The sequence below is a fragment of the Lagenorhynchus albirostris genome, chromosome 1 (genome assembly GCF_949774975.1).
Source record: "Lagenorhynchus albirostris chromosome 1, mLagAlb1.1, whole genome shotgun sequence".
NCBI classification, from domain to species: domain Eukaryota; kingdom Metazoa; phylum Chordata; class Mammalia; order Artiodactyla; family Delphinidae; genus Lagenorhynchus; species Lagenorhynchus albirostris.
In genome coordinates, this window is record NC_083095.1 from 110,413,626 (window position 1) to 110,434,277 (window position 20,652).

The 20,652-nt window shown below is 39.5% G+C and overlaps 1 pseudogene; it reads left to right on the forward strand.

Moving 5' to 3' along the window:
• LOC132520953 (RAD52 motif-containing protein 1-like) overlaps nucleotides 1-20,154 on the forward strand; it is a 50,370-nt pseudogene extending 30,216 nt beyond the window's left edge.
• The last annotated feature ends 498 nt before the right edge of the window (nucleotides 20,155-20,652 follow it).

The window sequence follows — 20,652 nt, forward strand, 5'->3', positions numbered from 1 at the left end:
AGATGTAGAGAACGAACGTGAGGACTCAGAGAGGGGGAAGGGTAAACTGGAATGAAGTGAGAGAGTGGCATAGACATGTATACAGTACCAAAGGTGAGAAAGATAGCTAGTGGGAAGCAGCTGCATATAGCACAGGGGGAGATTAGCTCATTGCTTTGTGACCACCTAGAGGTGGGATAGGGAGGATGGGAGAGAGACGCAAGGGGGGGGATATGGGGGTATATGTATACGAATAGCTGATTCACTTTGTTATACAGCAGAAGATAACACAACATGGTAAAGCAATTATACTCCAATAAAGATGTTAACAACAACAGCAAAAGCCCCCAAAAAACTAAGTCAGTCAAGCCAAGGGAGACATTGTATGTGTTTACAGTTCAAGAAATCCAGAAGAGAATCCTTTACTCTGTATGCAATGAATGGTCCATTTGAAAAGAAAAAAACTTTCTAAAATGTTGTTTTTCCATTTATTGTTCAGAACATCATTTTTATACCTCTGTATTTCTTACTATTCAAAGCCAAGTCACGTGAGTTACAGGGAAGCAGCTGATTGATTTAAAGTTGGGTCATGTGATTTAAAAACCAGTGGCAGTTGATTGATTTAAATCCCAGTCATATGACATGACGAGTGGGTGCTAAAAACTGCTTTTTCATCTCTGGCTCAGAATATCATATTTACCTTGGTTTTTCTTATGATTTAGAAAACTTGAGCTGTCTCTCCTTGGAATCATCAGGAGAAAAATACAGTATTTCAGGTTCATTCTTGAAACCAACTTCTTACGGTTAAGGTGTATTGACTAAAAGATCTTCCTTCAAGAGATTCCAAACCTCTGTAGGACACTTCATTGTAATTGGAGAAGAAAGGAGAATGAAATCAGGCCAGCAGCTGCAGAGGGCATGGTAGCCCCCAGGACTAGGGAAGGAGGAGGAGGAAGGGCTGAGAGTTGCCATTAGAGAAGACAGCCTCCAGAGGGTGCTAAAGCACCGGCACAGCCCACCTGCACTCCCACTTTGGCACTCCAGGATCAGAGTTGTGTTTGGAGATGGGGTTGTTGTAACCCCAAGGAGGTGAGCAGAGAGGAGGAGTTGATTACCGGTCTCCTCTGACTCTCTGGCCCAAATTACCTGGCTTCACAGGGGGGACAGGGTTTTGCTTTCAGCAACTGAGGGGGCACTTCCTGGCTGGTGGGGTTGCCCAGTGGCCCGACAGCCTGACAGGCTGACTGCGGTGTGACCGCCCTTTGTTTCTCCAGAATCTGTACATCAGGAAGTGCATGGCTGCGGGAGCCCATTCACCGACACCCCCCCAAGGGGGATGGCACCTTCCCTGGCTGTACCTTGTGATCACCAGGTACTTGAAATGAATGCAAGTGTTTTGACTTCAAGAAAGAGCTCACATAACCCCTTCTGCCTCATAATGTGTGGGATTTACTATAATGGAAGGACATTATAAAGAACAGGTAGAAAACTCACCTGTTGGTCTCCATGTAGGATTTTATTTTGCACGAATCCCTTCTACACGAGTAGATAGCAGAGGTTTATTTTTGTTCCTGTGTGTGTAGTTGTGGCAGAGGATGTAGGTATGGTGATTTGAAGCCCTTAAAGAAATATTCTCAGAACTCTTAAGACTTCTCTTCATTGGAATCGAAAGAGACCTGGAAAAGGAGGGAAAGAAGAGGAGGAGGGAGAATGAACGACTGTTTCTCAGTAAATTCACCTTCTTGGTTGATTGTTCTGTCTTCTCATTTCTTTTAACTTCTATGTATGTCTAATGGAATAATGTAGAAAGGCTGACTTTTATGGTTTAAAAGATTTTACATCACAAACTAGAAGTGGCTAACAGAACTTATTCAAATCAATGTCACATAGAGACTTTGTTATTAAATTTGTATACTAAAATTGGTTAATCCAAATTTTCTCTCTTTTTGAGTGAATATTTGTAACATATTTTTGTAGATAATAATTTATCTTAGGTATACAAAATGGTGAGAATGGGTACCATTTTTCGCCACTTAAATAATTTCTTTTAAGTGAATAGATCGTACACTTTAAATGCCAATGTTGTGTCTTACATGTTGTTTTTTAATTCCTTGATTTCCAAAACTTGTGTTTATTTAATTGATTTCTACCTAATAATCTCCTCTTTTTTGTTTCTTTATATTTTATTGATCTATAGTTAATTTACATTATTATATTAGTTTCAGAAGTACAACACATAGTGATTCATTAATGTTTAGGTATTTCTCCATTTATACTTATTCTAAAAGAGTGGCTCTATTCACCATGCTATACAGTACGTCACTGTAGATTATTGATTTTATACATAGTGGATTCTTCCTCAGAATTTCTACCACTATTTTGTTCCTCCACCTTGTCTCTCCCTGCTGGTAACCACTAGTCTGTTGTTTAATCTCTAGTCTGTTTTGTTGTTGTTGTTGTTGTATTCAATTTTTTAGATGCCACGTGTAAGTGATAACCTACCAGGCTTGTTTTCTCTGCGGCTTATTTTACTAAGCATAATACCCTCCAGGTCCATCCATGTTCTTGCAAATGGCAAAATTTCATTTTTTGCTGAAGTCATCGTAGAAAATCTTTTTTATCCCCTAACCTATTGATGAACACTTAGTTTGACTCTATATCTTGGCTATGGCAAATAACACTGTTATGAACATTGGTGTGCAGTTACGTTTTTGAAATAGTGTTTTTGTCTGCTTGTTATAGACCCAAGAGTGAAATTGCAGGATGTTATGGTAGTTCTGTTTTTAGTTTTTTGTGGAACCTCCATTCTGTTTTCCACAGTAGCTGCACTACTTCACATTCACATCAAGAGTGTACAAGAGCTTCCCTTTCTCCACATCCTCACTAACCTTTGTTATTTGTGACCTTTTTGATGACAGCCATTCTGACAAGCCTGAGGTGATATATCTCATTGTTTTGGTTTGCATTTTATTGCCAGATTAGCTATGTTTAGCATCTTTGTGAGTTCTGGCTGTCTATCTGTATTTTTTCCTTGGAAAAATGTCTATTTAGGTGTTCTCATATTTTTAATAAAGATTTTGGGTGTTGTTCTGATATTGAGTTGTATGTGCTGTTTCTGTAGTTTAGATATGAACCCTTGCTTGGTCATCTTTTTGGTGTTAACCTCTTATCATGTGCAAATATTGTCTCTCCTTCAGCAGGTGGTCTTTTCATTTTGTCTTTGGTTTCCTTTGCTGTGCAAAATCTTTTAAGTTTAGTGAAGTCCCATTTGTTTATTCTTGCTTTTGTTTCATTTGCCTTAGTAGACTGAACCCAAAACTGTTGCAATCATTTATGTTGAAGAATGTTCTGTATTTTCCTCTAGGGGTTTTATGGTCCTATATTTAAGTCTTTATTCAGTTTTGCGTATAATTTATATATGGTGTGCTAAAATACTCTAATTTTATTATTTTCCATGTAGCTGACCAGTTTTCCCAGTACCACTTATTGAAGAGAAAGTTTTTTCTCCTTATTGCCTGCTTTGTCATAAATCAATTAAATATGATTACTGTCACTTTGCAGTATAGTCTGAAGTCAAGGTGCGTGATGCCTCCAGCTCTGTTCTTTCTCAAGATTGTTTGGCTATTTGCGGTCTTTGTGTTTCTATACAAATTTTAAAATTACTTTTTCAAGTTCTGTGAAAATGCTTTGGTATTCTGATAGGGATTGCATTAAATCTATAGATTGTCTTTGGTAGTATGGTTATTTTAACAGTATTAATTCTTCCAGTCCATGCACCTGCTATATTTTCCCATCTTTTTCTGTTGCCTTCAACTTCTTTCACCAATGGCTGGTAGATTTCTGAGCACATGTCTTTTACCTGCTTAGGGGTGTTTGTTCCTAAGTATCTTATTCTTTTTGGTGTGATTGCATATGGCATTGTTTTCTTAATTTTTTTCTTTCTGACAGCTTTGAGTTTTATTTTTTCTTCTTTTTCTAATTCCTTCAGGTGTAATGTTAGGTTGTTTATTTGATATTTTTCTTGTTTCCTAAGAATAAGCTTGTATCTCTATAACTTCCCCCTGTGAACTGTGTTGGCTGTGTCCCATAGATTTTGTATCATTATGTGTTCATTTTCATTTGTCTTGGGTATTTTTAGAATCCCTCTTTAACTTCTTCAGTGTTCCTTTCTTCCCCTTTTATTCCCTTCATCTGTGATGTGAGGACTATCTTTAATATTATGTTTGGATTTCTTTCAGGGGTGTGTGTGTGTGTGTGTGTGTGTGTGTGTGTGTGTGATCATTTAAGTTGCTGAGCTCTTAATTTCATATGGACTCTAACAACCCTGCACTGTTACTCTGCTCCCCCACAGTTACTGAATTTGACCTTATATTTTACATCTACTTGTTTTGTGTGTCCCTGAACTTCTTATTGTGAATATAGATGATTTTATTACTGTTTTCTTTCATCCTTCCCATTAGCTATGTACATGGTTGATTTCCTACCTTTGTTGAATATTTGCCTTATCCAATGAGGTTTTTCCTTTAGTAAGTTTCCTTTCCTAATTTTTAGGTTTCAGTCATGGCCTTTCCTTTTTCACTGAGAAAAGCCCCTTTAAGATTTCTCATAAAGCTGGTTTGGCGTTGCTGAGCTCTTTTAGTTTTGCTTCTCTGTAAAACTTTAGATCTCACCATCAAATCTGAAGGAGAGCCTTGCTGGGTAGAGTATTTTTGGTTATAGGCTTTCCTTTCATGACTTTAAATATACCATGTCACTTCCTTCTGGCATGCAGAGGTTATCCTGAAAAGTCAGCTGATAACTTTATGTAAGTTCCCATGTTTGTAATTTGTTGCTTTTCCTTTGCTCCTTTTAATAGTGTCTTTTTATCTTTATTTTTTTGCCATTTTAATTACAGTGAGTCTTGGTGTGGTCCTATTTGGGTTGATCTGTTTTGACCTTACTGTGTTTACTGGACATGGATGTCTGTTTTCTTTCCCAGGTTATGGAAGTTTTCAGCTCTTATGTCTTCAGGTATGTTCTACACTGCTTTCTCTTTCCTTTTTTGCTTCTGGGACCAGTGTATAGCAAATATTAGTACACTTGATGTTGTTTCACAAGTCTGTTCAACTTTCCTCATTTCATTTTAATCTATTGTTTTACCGTTCATCTTCAGTGATTGCCAGTACTCTGTCCTCAGTTTTCTGATTCATTCCTCTGTATCATTTAGTCTACAGTAGTTTCCTTTTAGTGTATTTTTCATTTCAGTTATTGTATTCCTCATCTCTGTTTTGTTGTTCTTTAATGGTCTAACTCTTTTTAAAAAAATTCTGACTTCTTGCTCTGGTCGTTGGTTCTTCTCCTGAGTTCTTTGATCATCTTTATAGTCATTACCTTGAACTCTTTGTTGAGGAGATTGGCTGTCTCCACTTCACTTAGATCTTCTTCTGAGTTCTTATCTCGTTCCTTCATTTGGATCGTGTTTCTGTGTCACCTCATTTTTCTTAACTTGCTGTTTTTATTGCTATGTATGTAGTAGGTTCGTTACATTTCCTGACCTTGGAGAAATGGCCTTTTGTAGGAGAGGTCCTATGTGTCCCAGCAGCCCACTGTCCCCTGGTCACTAGAACTATATGTTCTAGGTGTACCCCCTATGCGGGCTGCTTGGGCTCTTCTGCTGTGGTGGGCTGACTACTGTGGGTTGTCTGGTAGGCTTGGCTGCCCCCAGAGTGCATGTTTGCCAGACTCTGCCTAGTACGGAGGCTGTCTGTGCTGCTTGGTGAGGCTAAATCATAAGGCAGTTGGCTGCACAACTCTGGGAGACACCAAATCTAGTGCTGGCTCATTTATGGGTTGAATTGCAGTCCAGGTGATATCAGGGCTAGTGCCCAGTCACTGGTCCTGGGGCTATGCTGGCTACTGGGAGGAAGACACAGGTCCTGAGTTCTGGCTGCAGGACCGAGGAGTCACAGAGTTGGTGTTGGATCACTGTCCCTGTCAGAACTATCTGCAGGGTCTGCGGTATCCCTAATCTTGTATTGGCATTCTGATGGGCAGGGTCAGGACCCAGCTGAGTCCATGGCTGCTTCTGGCCTGCAGGTGAGTGTTCTGGTCACACCGGCTGCTGGACGGTGGTATTCCTGAAGCTGGTGTGTGCCTGTTGGTGTATGAGGCTGATCCCACTGATAGAGCAGGTTTGCTGTTGGGTAGGTCCAAGCTCCATCCAGTCCCTGTTCAGTAATCACCTGCTGATGGTGAGGCTGATTCCAAGGCCAGAGCAGTTAATCTGGTGATCCCATGGAGCATGTTTTAGAAAGGGAGAGGGTAGAGATGGAAACAGCAGTCAGAAGACAGTTATACCTATCCAGGTGAAATGAGAGACTAAGGTGGAATCAATGGAAATAAGATAGTCAGCTATCGTCAAGAGTAGGTATTTTCGAATAAAAGTCAATATGATAGAAAGTGTAATCCTGGATTAAGGTTACATATTAATGATAGGAGTAACATCCTTTCAAGTTTTGTGAAAGGGTATCTTTTATTTCTTCTGGTAAAGAATTGGCCTAGAGAAACGGAACTATACTGGGAAATGTGTAAATATAAGAATATTCCTCCTAATATTAGAAATTATAATGATATATAGAGATAAAAATGTTGAGCTCATAATCTAGAATTTGATAAGGCCACAAAAGTTGGAATCTAATCAATGCCTCTGCTCTCAGGAAAGATTACCTCCAAAATCTATAACGATCTATAGTTGTATATTTAATTTATGAGGATCCTGTAGGTGAGACTCTTAAGAGAGGTGAAGTCAGGGTTAGGGGCTCTGGAAGGTTCAAATAGTAATTTGTAAGGTTTGGAGATTAGAACAAAGCTTCTTATTTATTATTATCATTCTAACTTCTACTAGTTATTCCTACTAATTAGATATCTAATAGCTAATTGAGGCAATATTTTCCTTTTACCTTTCCTAGAGATTTATCCTGCAATAAAATACCGTCTATCGAAAAACGTACATGTGAACCGCTACCTTTTTGGCAGTTTATGTAAGTTACATATATAACTTCATTATATTTGGAATTTTTATAAAGCTTAATTTTTTATAAAATTAATTTGTTACTCATTTTGAAATATGATTAAAATTACTACTAAAATTAGGTAGCAAATCCTTTTTGTCTCTAGCAAAGATTAGTGTGAGAATTATTACACAGATCAGAGGAATCTTTATGGAGCAGTGGTTCTCAACCAGGGTGATTTTGCACGCAGGTGACATTTGGTAGTGCCTGGAGATTTTTTTTTTTTTTTTTTTTTTTCGGTACGCAGGCCTCTCACTGTTGTGGCCTCTCCCGTTGCGGAGCACAGGCTCCGGACGCGCAGGCTCAGCGGCCATGGCTCACGGGCTCAGCCGCTCCGCGGCATGTGGGATCTTCCCGGACTGGGGCACGAACCCACGTCCCCCGCATCGGCAGGCGGACTCCCAACCAATGCGCCACCAGGGAAGCCCCTGGAGATATTTTTGCTTGTCAGAACTGTATATGCTACTGGCGTCTAGTGGACAGAGACCAGAGATGCTACAAAAAATCCAACTGTTCAGGGGAGCCTCCCACAGCAAAGAATTATCCAGCCAAAAATGCCAAGAGTGCTGCCTTTCTAGAGAAATAAAGATCACTTAACACAAGTATTTAATGAACATTTACTATTTTCTATCTAATGCACCACATATATAATCATGAAAGTATAAATCATAATATCTTCCACAGTGAGATTTCTTTAGTGTATGGAGGGAGTGGTGATGTTATGTTTCATCATATATAAATTAGAATGATTTGCCAAAGGATAAATGTTCTGAAAGAATATATATTTTTATTCTTCTTTTGCTTGTGTCTTTTTTTGTAGAAATCTTGGTTGCAATTTACTCACAGAACTGAGCTTTGGAACATCCAGGCCCGGCATGGAATGCAGTTTTTCCACAAGTAGTAAGTGAAATAGAAGATGAATACATGTAAAAAACTGTGTAAAAGCATCATGCGGTTGGTTATTGGTTAGCTGGGTGTAAGACCAGTATGAATTCTGGAAAGCATGTCTTGAGAGCCATTTATTTTATTTTTTCAAATGAGGAAACTAAGGAACAAAGAGGCCAAGAGACTTGTATAAGTCATATATATGAAACGCTCTGCTTTCCATAGTACTGATCTTTGGCACAGGCAATAAAAGGCACCAAGCAAAAACACTCAAAGTCGCATTGTCAAGGAATCCCACTGATGCCTCTCCAATATGCGAATGGCCCATGAAGTTCCCCTTTTGAATTTAAATTTGAATCCTGCTCATGTGCAAAGTTCCTAACTGCTTACAATGTATGCAACACAGAGCTGCAAAGAACTAAGTTTAGCACCGAATTCTTCAGGGAGCAAAAGGTGTGGGTGCTTCCCCAACCATTATTAGCTCTTTTAAATGGTAAAGCAGAAAGAATTCCTGAACACCCACCACAGGGCTCTCCCCAGCCACCCAGAACATTATTTTTCAAAAAGCATATATCTCTGAAGTGTAATATTTGTGGCCAGTAGGAACTTTTGAGTTATGGAAAAAGACGTTGTTTGTGTTCAGCTGTAGTGTGAAAAATATAAAGAAAATACATTGCTGTAGCCTAATTCAATATACTTTCTTTGCTGACTACTGTTCAATAAGAAGTGTGGGTTTTACACTTCAGCTCAAAGGAGTTTTACCCCTTCAGCTCAAAAATTCTGTGATTTCTCATGACACAAGGAAATGATAGAGGGTATGTTCAATGGCCCGAAGGTGATTTCAGACTCAAGATAAAAAGAGCTCTTCTACACCTGGCTTTGGAAAAGACTCTCTTACCTGTCTTGTGGTTCTGAAATCCAGTTTCACACAGTTCACACATTTTGGGTTAATGAAGGTGTTGAGCCTGTGTCTGGAGCTGGATTAGCAATTCCTGCAGATGCCTATCTTTAGCGCCCTCCTTCCTTTCCCTTGTTAGTTTGCTGATGCCTACCTTGGGGAGAGAGCACCAAGGGTCAGTTTTTCTTTTCCAGCACACGGGAGAGCAGGCTCATGAGGTCTCTTCTCCAGGAGGTTTTAGTAGCGACAATACAACGTCTTAAACTCACCACCTTTCCTAAACATCTTATAACAGCAAGAGTTCCTTATAAGAATCAGAGCTTCACTATAGTTATGTAGGCAACACGGGAAATACATTGTGGTAATAAATAAATAAATAAATCACAGTTTAAAAATTAATGAATTCATTCAAAAACATTCATTGAGTGCCATGCCCACTGTGTGTCAGCACTGTACTAAGTGCTGGGGATACAAAGACGCACAGGGCAGGGACTTTCTCCCCAAGAAACTTTCATACTGAAAGGAGAAAGATGGATGTTGATGGGAAAACATATGTGAGAGCTATTCTAGCATCTATGCAGCAAGGTAACAAGGTGAGGGACGGGGGTGATGAAGTAGAAAATGCGTGAAGTAGAAATGCGTTAGAAAATATTTGTAATGGAAGAGGCACCAACTTGTTCCTTTTGAATTCGTGTTCCTCTTAAATGACAGAAAAAGGTAGTGAAAGAATCAGATCTATCTGGTGTTGTAAATAAGTTAGTACTGTACTCCTAAAACTCTTTCACAGTTACTTTTAAAAGATTGTCACAGTGCTTCCCTAGTGGCGCAGTGGTTGGGAGTCCGCCTGCCGACTCAGGGGACTCGGGTTCGTGCCCCGGTCCGGGAAGATCCCACATGCCGTGGAGCGGCTGAGCCCGTGAGCCATGGCCGCTGAGCCTGTACGTCTGGAGCCTGTGCTACGTAACGGTAGAGGCCACAACGGTGAGAGGCCCGCGTACAGCAAATGAAAAAAAAAAAAAAAGACTGTCACAGTATAGTAAGTCTTTGTTTTGGGATAAGTCTTTCTAATAGACATAGCTAATTTGCTTCAGGAAGCATTTGCCATGGTGAGATATAAACTTTATTGCATCTCTTTCCAAAGGCAAGCCACCAAGGGAAGATGCCACCCTCGAGTTAAGTTATTTTACTACCTATAATGACATATTACTGGGGTGTTTATAAGTTTCCTGCATTAAATAAGTTTGGGAAAGGGCCCCAGCTGGGGTGGATTTATCATGAATTCAATGAAGCTTAGGCTTCAGGGCTCCTCACTTGCAGAGGTCCCTTCCAAGGTCTTGAGAAGGGTCCTAGCGATTTTTGTATTCATACTTTCATGTTTTTATTAGATAGGATTTTCCAAAGTAGATGAGCTTCAGGCCCCACAAAACCTTGATTCATCACCGGGCTGCAGGTAATCATAAGTCAGTAGTTTTCTGGAATGAAGCCTCTATGTTATTGACAAACGTCAGGTGAAGTAGTTATCAGTGTGGTAGTCTATTTTATATCTGAAATCAACCTCAAAAATGAGCCGAGAGCTTATTAATTAATAAAGTACCACTTTTTGAATGTTGGTAGTAATCATATCTCTTTCAGATAAAATCAGGAATGAAATATATTATGCAAAACCAGCAGTGGTTGAAAATCCTAAATGTTAAGTATACTTTTTTTTCTGACTTTAAAGTGTTTCTCCTTCATTCAGCTGTGAAGGTCCAGACTGATGGCTTATTTTTAAAAATTCTTTTAGTCACTTCATTGGTTCTAAGAATACAAGGTCCATGATTTTAGAAACTGTAGGACTCTACAATGTACAAAGGCTATATAACTTAACCAGACAGAGCACATTCACATGCTGCCTTCTCTGTGGTACATTTATATGGTACCAAGGGCTTCCCTGGTGGTGCAGTGGTTGAGAGTCCGCCTGCCGACGCGGGGGACGCAGGTTTGTGCCCCGGTCTGGGAGGATCCCTCATGCCGTGGAGCGGCTGGGCCCGTGGGACATGGAGGTTGGGCCTGCGCATCCGGAGCCTGTGCTCTGCAGCGGGAGAGGCCGCAACAGCGAGAGGCCCACGTACCGCCAAAAAAAAAAAAAAAAAGTAAAAATAATATGGTACCAAGAACATAAGCACTAAGAGAGAATAAAGGGAAAAATCAAAGCCTTATCCCTATTGAATTATTTACCTCATTGTTGAGAATATCAGTAAGGGAGGTGTGGCCACACTATGAAGGCAAATTGAGCTGCGGTCACAGAGCCGCACTAATGCTTCCCCAGTCAACTAGCGTTGGTTTCCTTTAGATAGCTATGTACACACAAAAGTTTACACACTTCAGGGTGCTGTCATCACTTTCTGCTATGTACTAGAATCCTGGCACTTTCTCAGATTTAGAAAAGCATTAACACTAAACAAAAAAAACTTGGGTCTGCCCTTTGGGGTGATTCAGGGCAGCTGTTTCATTTGTAGTAGTTCAAAATTTTGAGATTGTCACACCTAGCAACTACTATGCTTTTCTTCTCCCAACTGCCTCTTATTCTTCCCACCTGTAGTATTTTCTCCCATTCTGTATGTTTTTTCACTTGCTTGATAGTGTCCTTTGAAGCACAAACTTTTTAATTTTTATAAAATCCAATTCATCTATTTTTCTTTTGGTTGTTTGTACTTCTGGTATCATATCTAAGAAACTATTGTCTAATGTGAAGTCATAAAGATTTAGTCCTGTGTTTTCTTCTAAGAGTTTTATAGCCTTAGCTCTTACATTTGGATATTTGATCCATTGGGAGTTTATTTTCATATATGGTGTGAAGTGTAGGAGTTCAGCTTCATTATTTTGTGTGTGGATGTACAGTTGTCCCAGGATCATTTGAAAAGACTGTTCTTTCCACATTGAATTGTTTTGGTACGCTTGTTGAAAATCAATAGACCAAAAATATGAGGGTTTATTTCTATACTGTCATTTCTGTTCCATTGATATACATGTCTTGTCTTATTCCAGTACCACACTGTGATTGCAGTAGCTTTGAACTGAGTTTTGAAACTAGGATGTGTGAGTCCCCCACTTTGTTCTTTACCAACATTGTTTTGGTTTTTCTGTTTCCTTGAATTGCCATATGAATTTTAGAATTAGCTTGGCAATTTCTGGAAAGATATCAGCTGGGATTTTGAAAGGATTTACAATGTAACCATGGGTTGATTTGGGAAGTAGTGACATTTTAATATGACTATCTTCCAGTCCATGAATCCAGCGTGTCTTTTTATTTATTTAGATCTTCTTCAATTTCTTTCAACAGTTTTGTACTTTTCAGTGGGAATCTTGCACTTACTTGGTTAAATTTTTCCCTAAGTATTTTATTTGTTTTGATGCTGTTACACATGGAATTGTTTTCTTAATTTCACTTTTGGATTACTCATTGCTCGTGTGTAGAAATAATTTTTTTTTTCTTTTGTGGTATGCTGCCTCTCACTGTTGTGGCCTCACCCGATGTGGAGCACAGGCTCCGGACGCACAGGCTCAGCGGCCATGGCTCACGGGCCCAGCCGCCCCGCGGCATGTGGGATCCTCCCATACCGGGCCACGAACCTGTGTCCCCTGCATCGGCAGGTGGACTCTCAACCACTGCGCCACCAGGGAAGCCCTAGAAATAATATTGATCTTATATCCTGAAACCTTGCTGAATTCATTTATTAATGCTAACAGTTATTTTCCTACATTCCCAGGAATATGTCTTGTGGTCTTCCAGTTTCCCAGGGATACATTGGCACATTTCAGTCTCTGTGGACATTTCATTCCTCAGCTTTTCTTTTTAAGCTTTTTGGTTGGGCTGTTTTTTGCCCCAAACTGTTATCCATTGTCTCATGCAACCGCCATGTTAAAATATTTGCTTGAAAATGTTTTCCAGTAATGCCACCTGAGAAGCGGCTTTTCTCACTAGACAGCTCTCAGTCAGGTCACAGGCAAGCCTTTCAAGTGAGGTCTTCCAGGGACCACAAGACATGTAAAACAATGATAGTTCTTTGGGAATGAGGCTTTGAAGGCCATCCCAGTCCATGCTTCTCCTTCTGGTACCAGGGATGCGGGCTGTTTTTCAAGGCTACCACTGGCATGGAGATCAAAGGTCAAGGACAAGTTCAAGCAACACAGATCTCATTGTTCTTACAGAAATTAATTTGTTTTCCTTGAATAAATTGCTCCCCAATGTGCAGTAAGCCTGTTGGCTAAATCTCCAGAGTTCAGAAGAAGTTGATTCTGACCATTTTTGCCAGTTTTGTTGTTGTTGCTGTTGTTACTGGTATTGTTGCTTCTATGGAGGGATCAATTTTCACATGTCCTTCCTCCATCATTTTTACTGATTTTCCTGCAATATGTTTTTAAAAATCTCTAAAGTCTCAATGACCCTAGGCTAATTAAATATTTGTCATGGGAGATGATTAAGGAAAAAATAAATTAAAAGATAAATACTAACTAAAAAGAGAAAATATAATTCTCATAGAGGCTTTCCCCGATGGGTAGATGAAGATTGAAAAGGTATTTCTATATTTAGTGCTCTGAAAATTAAGGTTAAATTAACAGATGTTTAACACACCCCCACTTTTTTTTTCATTCATGTTAAACACAGGCTTTACAGTCAGAAGTGAGTTCAAATTCCAGCTCTGCTTCTTACTAACTTGATTACTTAGGACAAGTTATGTAAGTTCTCTGTGCCTCAGTTTCCTCATTCATACAATGGGGTAATATATCTATCACATAAGGTTACTGTGAGGATTGACTATTAAATGCTGATCACAGATGACTGGCAACCCAAAAGATATTAGTTTTGGTAATTATCTTTATAATGTTCTTCAAAAATACGCTAATAATTCTTGAGTAGAGTTAACCTAAAGTTAGATATTCTTTTCTTTCTTCCTGTTTCTTTTGGTCTTTTTTCCCCTGTTTGTTTTAAAGAACTAAGAAAAAAAAATAGAGAAAGAACTAAGAAGAAAATCTATTCCAGCATTTTGGAATAAAATTATGTTCCCCCAAATTTATTTGTTTATTTTATTGATATATAAAGAAAATTTTATTTATTTATTCAGCAAACATTTATGAAATACCTAGTAAATATTAGGCACTGTGTCAGGCAGAGGAATAATAATGACATCATTGGCAGGTATCTTCCTATCTTTTTCCCCTCTGTTTTTTATAAATACAGAAAAGAGAATAACATCTTAAAATAAAATGAAGGAAAGGCCTAATGTATCTGAGTTTTTCTCAGCATGAAGGGAAAGTTTTGCCAGCAAGAACTGTGGCAAGATTATCCCAGATGTGAACTGTCTCTACTACCCAGTGGCTCAGAGCCCTTCTGAAGATTCCTAATTGTCCAGGACAGCTCCATTATGACTCACCGCACAGGACCTAGCATCCCATGTGACACTCAACATTTAAAAATTAGTCTTCTTTTCTCTTTCCCTGCAGGCAGCTTCAGTTGGAGAAAGTAATTTCATTTTCTTATGTACTCATTCATTCCCTCAGTCAACAGACCATCACTCCTCTATTATATGACAATATCTATGCTTGTTTCTGGTAACAAGGAAAGAATAATATATGGTTCCTTCAAGCACTTAAGGAGCTCATAAACTAGTGACTGAGGAAGATGCAGAAACAAATCAATAAAGAATTAACAATGCTTTGACTTTATTTGTATTATTTGAATTTTTATGACTATATTTATATACTACACCCTGTTCAAAATGAAAATAGACATTTAAGAAAGAACTAGTGATGTAAAAAATCCACAGTAGTGTGTAAGTTATTTAGAGAGTATAAGAGTTGAAATATTTGCACTCTCAAAGAGGCTTGTTAATGCAGATGAACCTCTAATTTTTTTCGTTGCTTCATTTACATTTATAAAGGTATACATATTCCCTCTTCTAACAGTAACTTGCGGAGGGTGTGCTACAGATTAAGGTCCTAATTCAGTGGCAGGTCCATCTTGTCTCCTCTTCACGTCATATTCTCAAGCAGGAGCTACAGGATGAGACGAGTAAAACAGTCCATTCCTTTGCTTACACCCAGCCCCATAATAGGCTTTTGCTGGGCTTTCTTGGATGCTTTCATCATCACTTTCACCACCGGATGTCAGGGAACTTTCTGGTTAATCAGGGGCCCTGGAAATGATGCAGAAAAGTACTGACTTAAAAATAATAAATAACATTTATTTAGGGCTTACTGTGAACTCATTGCTTAAAATGTCCTACTTAATCTTCACAAACACTCTATGAAATTGATATTGATAAATCTCAGGTATATCCAAAATAAGTCTCTATGTAGGGTTGTGATATTTTTAGGTCTTTTATGTGTTTAGGTTTGTCTCGGCACCAGATAGAGGTGGTTCATCATAATATGCTTGCCCTAAACAGCTCCAGATGCCAAGAATTGGCAAATTACTTCTTTGGTTTCCATGTGTGTTGAAAAAGGATCATCAAGGTAAACTCTGTAGACTTTCTTTCACTAACAAGACTCCTTTCAACACTGAACTCCTAGACTTTAGAGAGAAGAATAGAACAGGGCTATGGGGAGGAGATGTGGGTGGCTTCCACATGTAAGTATCTGAGCATTGGTCTGCCACCTAGAATTACTGATAAACTCAATGACTTGGATGGTGGTGTCCATAATTTTCTCCAGTATTTGTATGGTATATCATAAACAATATTTGTCCATACCTAGTGATTCATTTGAGAGTCTCAGTTGATTTTGAAGGGATAGCATACCTAAACTATTACCTGGGATTGCTGCAGTTTAGTTTTTATTTCTAACAACAGTATATGTTGAAGTCTAGCCTTTAATTCAAAATCCTAACAACTTCGGGATCTTTCTAACCTTGAAGAAAGGGAAAATGAAGATATTGTGACACCACTTCAGAAGCAAAGCCTGAAGTTCTTCTGTGCTTTAGAGGTGGTGTTGCCCTCCCAGAAGTGCAGGAGTCCCTGAGTTGACATGGCTGAGGAACCTTTAGATAAGTTGGAGGAAGATCTGTTTTCCAGTATGTGTGTGTGTGGGGAGGTGAGGCAGTGGGATTTCTCCTTTTTCCTTTCTTTCTGAAACTCAACTTTTCAGATACATCATCATGTTTTCTAAGCAACTAAAGCCCTGGGCAGAATTGTTCTGCCCGACAATATAGGTTTTTATCTTAGGCAATACCTGACAACACCTTAAACTTTAGAATTTTAGAACTCGCTGCCTGCCAAGAAGCTTAGGAGGAGGGAAAATTAATTATTATTATTATTTTTTTGGTTAATAATTTGTTTTGTGCTAAAATAATCCTTCAAATACACATGTCTTCTGACCTTCAGTTATCCCCAAAAAATCATTGTCTGAAGATTGAAATAAACTCATGTGTAAATGTTCAGTCCTTTGCCTCCTATAGAATGGCCTGAGCGGAAAAATAAATGTAGATCCCTAGAAAGGGGATTCTGATTGGTACTGAGTTTTTTCCTAGAATCCATGGCACTTGGGCTTAGGGTTTTAAGTCAGAGGCAGGGCTGTTAGCGAATGGGGTGGAGGAGGCTCCACCATTCACCTGAGTGGGTGATGGTTGCGTAGAGGCCGGATCATCTGCACTACAACCAAATCTATCTCACTGTATGAGTCCAGCCCTTGACGCAGAGGATAGCAGGGTCTGTAGCAGTGTAGCCTCAGCTTGTCCATTTGAAATCTGTGAGTAATGTGAGATTTGTGCCACGTTTTTGGTTTACATTTCCCGTCTAGTATTTCAGGAACTTCCAGAATAGATCTGAGCAGTAAAAATATGCCATGCCAGGGTATACCTGCAACGGAGACATTCACCGTACCCCAGTGTTGTGCCTGCCCTTAATCACTAAGGTAATGATCTAAGAATCACAGATGCATTTTTAGTTTTAAACATATAACCTAGAAATCAGTTATTCATATAGGCATTTAAAATTCATCTGTTTTGGTTGGATTTAGGGTCATTATCATTCCTTATGGGAAGGAAGGTAACTCAGAAGCTTGCTATTCAGAAAGCTGTAACAGCTGCATTCCAGAAATTGCTGAATGTGGTTTTAGGTAAGACCTTTTTGATTGTCGTTGAAGTGCTTCAGTTTCAGTGAGCAAATAAACTTATTTGAAAAGTTAATTGCATGAAACTAATGGTTATCTAAAACATTACATATTCTTTCATTCACCATATGCTTTCACAGCAGCAGTCTTAAATTTGTTCTTTGTGGCATTTATGAGAAGAACGACGGCAAATATTATTGTCCCCAGTGTTTAGATGTAGAATGACTGGCCTCAGTTCATACAGAAAGTGTTTGATCCAGTTCTTCCTCAATTGCTTGCTTATCATACAGAATAGGGTAGTGATTATAAGCTTTGGACACCTGTGTTTGAGTCCTAACATTGTCTCTTAGATTTTGTTGCAGTTGTTGTTGCAATTTTAGGTTTTTCTAGCCAGAGACATTTGAAGGCATTTAATATCTCTAAGCTGCAATTTCTTTATCTGCATATAGGGTTAGTAATTCAGCTTACTACTAAATGGGGGATATTGTAAGAGTAAATGACATGATGAATGTAAAAAGCTTAGAACTATGCCTGAAACGTAGTAAGCAGACAAAATATATTGACTATTATTATTACCGTTGTTTTCTTGTTGAAGTGTTTATTTCTGATATATTGGGAGAATATGATTCTTGTATAATAATCGGTTATGTTTTTGTAAACCTTGAATGTGGTCATGCGATTGAATAGGATTGATTTTCTTCCCTATCGAGTTATGCAGCGGTGAGAGTGGCACAGGCTGTGCCCAAACGAAACTTTATGATCAGTAGATTGCGGGAACAGAATTGCTCCCCTGCTTCACAGCCCTGCAGGGTTAGAGACTGAGAAATCCAAGCTAAGTTGTCAGAGACCTTATTTGCTTGTAAGAGTTGACCCTGGATTGGTCTTGGCTTTCCAGCCTGAGCAATCCTTCCAGTGAAGTGTGATTTCCCTGGTCATCAGGCAGAATCTCCATCCGCTGTCAACTCTGGGTAACAACCTTTAAGGACCAAACTAAATGACTGGGCTGTTTGTGCCTAATATGCCAATGTACTCCTTATATGTACCCAAAACTCCTTAGACCAAAAAGCCTGGTGGCCATAGCTTGCCTTGAGGAAAGCTGTATTGTCCAAAATGTACATGGGCCAGTTTCTGCCAGTAGAGTGTTCAAATGCTCTCTCTCTCTGTCTCTGTCTCCAAAGCTATGTTCATTGTATCTGGTAGAATTTTGGTCCCAAGGAGTAGGCACTTGCCTTACTTCTAATAGGAAGTATCTATTATAGTCCAGTGGTATCTCTCCCAGGTTTGAACTCACTTTGACCCCCACCTGATGCCTTCCTATTTAATTGTATTGTGATTGAACATTTTCGTTTCCACAGCTTTTAATTTCTATGTCCTTATTCCTTAGTTCTTATTTCTAAGTTCATAAAGTTTTTGAACCTAAGTTGATACTTCTTATATATGTTTTCACAAATAATTATGATAAAAACTGCCATGTCTGATGAGGGAACTTCTAGGAAAATGCTCTTGTTTTCTGCTTTTAGAAGTCAAAAGAATGTCTAATTATTCGGTGCTACCATTGTATACAGGAAGTTTTAGAACAAGAACACTTCTGAATTGATCCTTGTTAACTTTATTACAGAAAGTGGTAAAACAGCTGTGGCATATAGACCCTGTGAAGATGTCACAGATGCTAGAACCGAAGAGGAACTACAGGATTTAATTCAAGTATGTGGAGATAAAAGCTCAAGGGGTACACAGCCAGTGTAGCCATAATTCAAAATAACCAGCAGGATTTGGAAGACTTCAGCATATCTACTCATCTCTGTCTTCCTTAGGAAAAGGTGAAATTCTGAAACTGCTTTTGAGGCAGGAAATTTCTAGGACTTTTCCAAGTTCCGAGCCTTGTCTCTGGTCCATTATTTGATGTTTGGAGAGCAGGATTGAGGGCCACCAGTGTACATCTATGGTTGTGGACACAGGAGAAGACACAGGCCCTTTAGAACTCCCCTCAAATAGAATTGCAGGGATTTGGGAACAAAGTAACTATGGTCTTAAGTGTGATTATGCTACACTGTTTAAAAACTATTCATACCTTTCAAGCAAGGTGTATTACCCAGATCTCTTATATATCTTGTGTTAAATCTTTTGCCAAAGAACCTTTCTGTAAACCAGTTATATGGATGCCTCGAATTAGGGATTAAGTTGTCAACGTAATTTCTGAAAGAAAACATTAATGTACTGCATATAGGATTATTTTTTTAAAGGAGCAGAAAATGTGTTTCATGCCATTGAGAGCTTAATTTTTGGCTAGATTTCTGATTATTTAACTCACCCCAATGTTGCAAAGTTTGTTTTGAAGGGACGAAGGTCGAGAAAGAAAAGGTGGTTATGTTCTGAAAAATGAAAAAATTTTGAAAGTTTTTCCTGTACAAAATAATTATTTCAGTTCAATTTTAATCAGTCAAGGGAACTTGAAACGTATCCATGTTTGGGCTTTAAGAAGTCTATCTTCCTGTGAAATATGAGAGGAAAGGATTCCATATTGGTACTAAAGATTTTGGAAACCTGATAATAACAACAGTTCCACTCCTAAATGAGGCCAATCTTGGAATCAGTTCCATTTAGAAACCATTATGTGCTAGGCACTGGAAATAGGATGAAGCTCCTTGTCTCTTGGAGTTTAGGTGCTAAAGGTATAGCAGGACAATTAAAAAGGACTAAAATTAAATAGATTATAGAAAGGACTGTGAAGAAAGTAAACTGGGTGCTAGTTACAGTATTTCAAGAACATTACTTAACATGCTGACTTTAACATTCTAAGTGTCTTCTCCATATGTTCACACAGGGTAGACCTCTGAAAAGTGACACTGTAGTTTTTTGTAGATTAATGGCTCTGTTGAGACAAGGTGGGATGGGGGAAGTCTTCCCATGCCAATGTAAAGGGCCATTCACTTGGTTTTAGACTCTCTTTCCCAGAATGAATTGCTCACCTGCCCCAAACCCCTCCTACAGAAGTTCTGGAGTCATCACTGATTCAGTGGTGACTCCCTAATAATAGAGTTGTGAATGAATCATGAGACGTGAATACTGAGAGTTTGGAGGAAATGGCAACATTTTAGCATAACTGTAAGGAGTGGTCCCCTCCCGCCACCCTAACTGGTGCTCATTTTGCAGGTCAGCTACTTTTCTTGTCAGCCGTGTGGCCAAAGGGAGGAAGAATGTCTCTCAGACTTCAGCTTTGAGGAGGAAGAGTTCAGATTGCCAGAACTGGACTAGCACTTTTGAATTTCCCAGAATGCCAGGTTTTTGGTTTCCACGGGAAGCTCTGCATCCTCCCCAACCCCCTCCACCCCTGGGCTGCTGGAGTTTGGGGCCACTTGGGTCTGCAGCCTAAATCCTGCCTCATTGTTTGGGGCCAGGGTGGGCAGGGCGGGGTTGGGAAGAGGGCCGGCAGGAGGTAATTGTTGCCTTTGCAAGGGGAAGGATGGCTTGTGTCCTGGGGACTCTGGGAAAAAGGCCCATTCTGGTGGCGTGGATTGGATCTCCGCACGAGCCTAATAACTGTGGCGCAACTAAAGATGTCATAAATAACGGATGGGACGTTAGGCGGGGCCGGGGCGCGCGGTTGCTAACGTGAGTCCTCGCATCGGGGTGCTGGCATAGAAGTTCGGTTTGGCTCTGAAGGAGGATGTGGCTCCGGCTCCTCACTGGCCTGGGTCGCTGTGCCTGGGAGCCGCCGCATGTTATGTCGCGGCTGCGCCTCTGTGTCGTGCC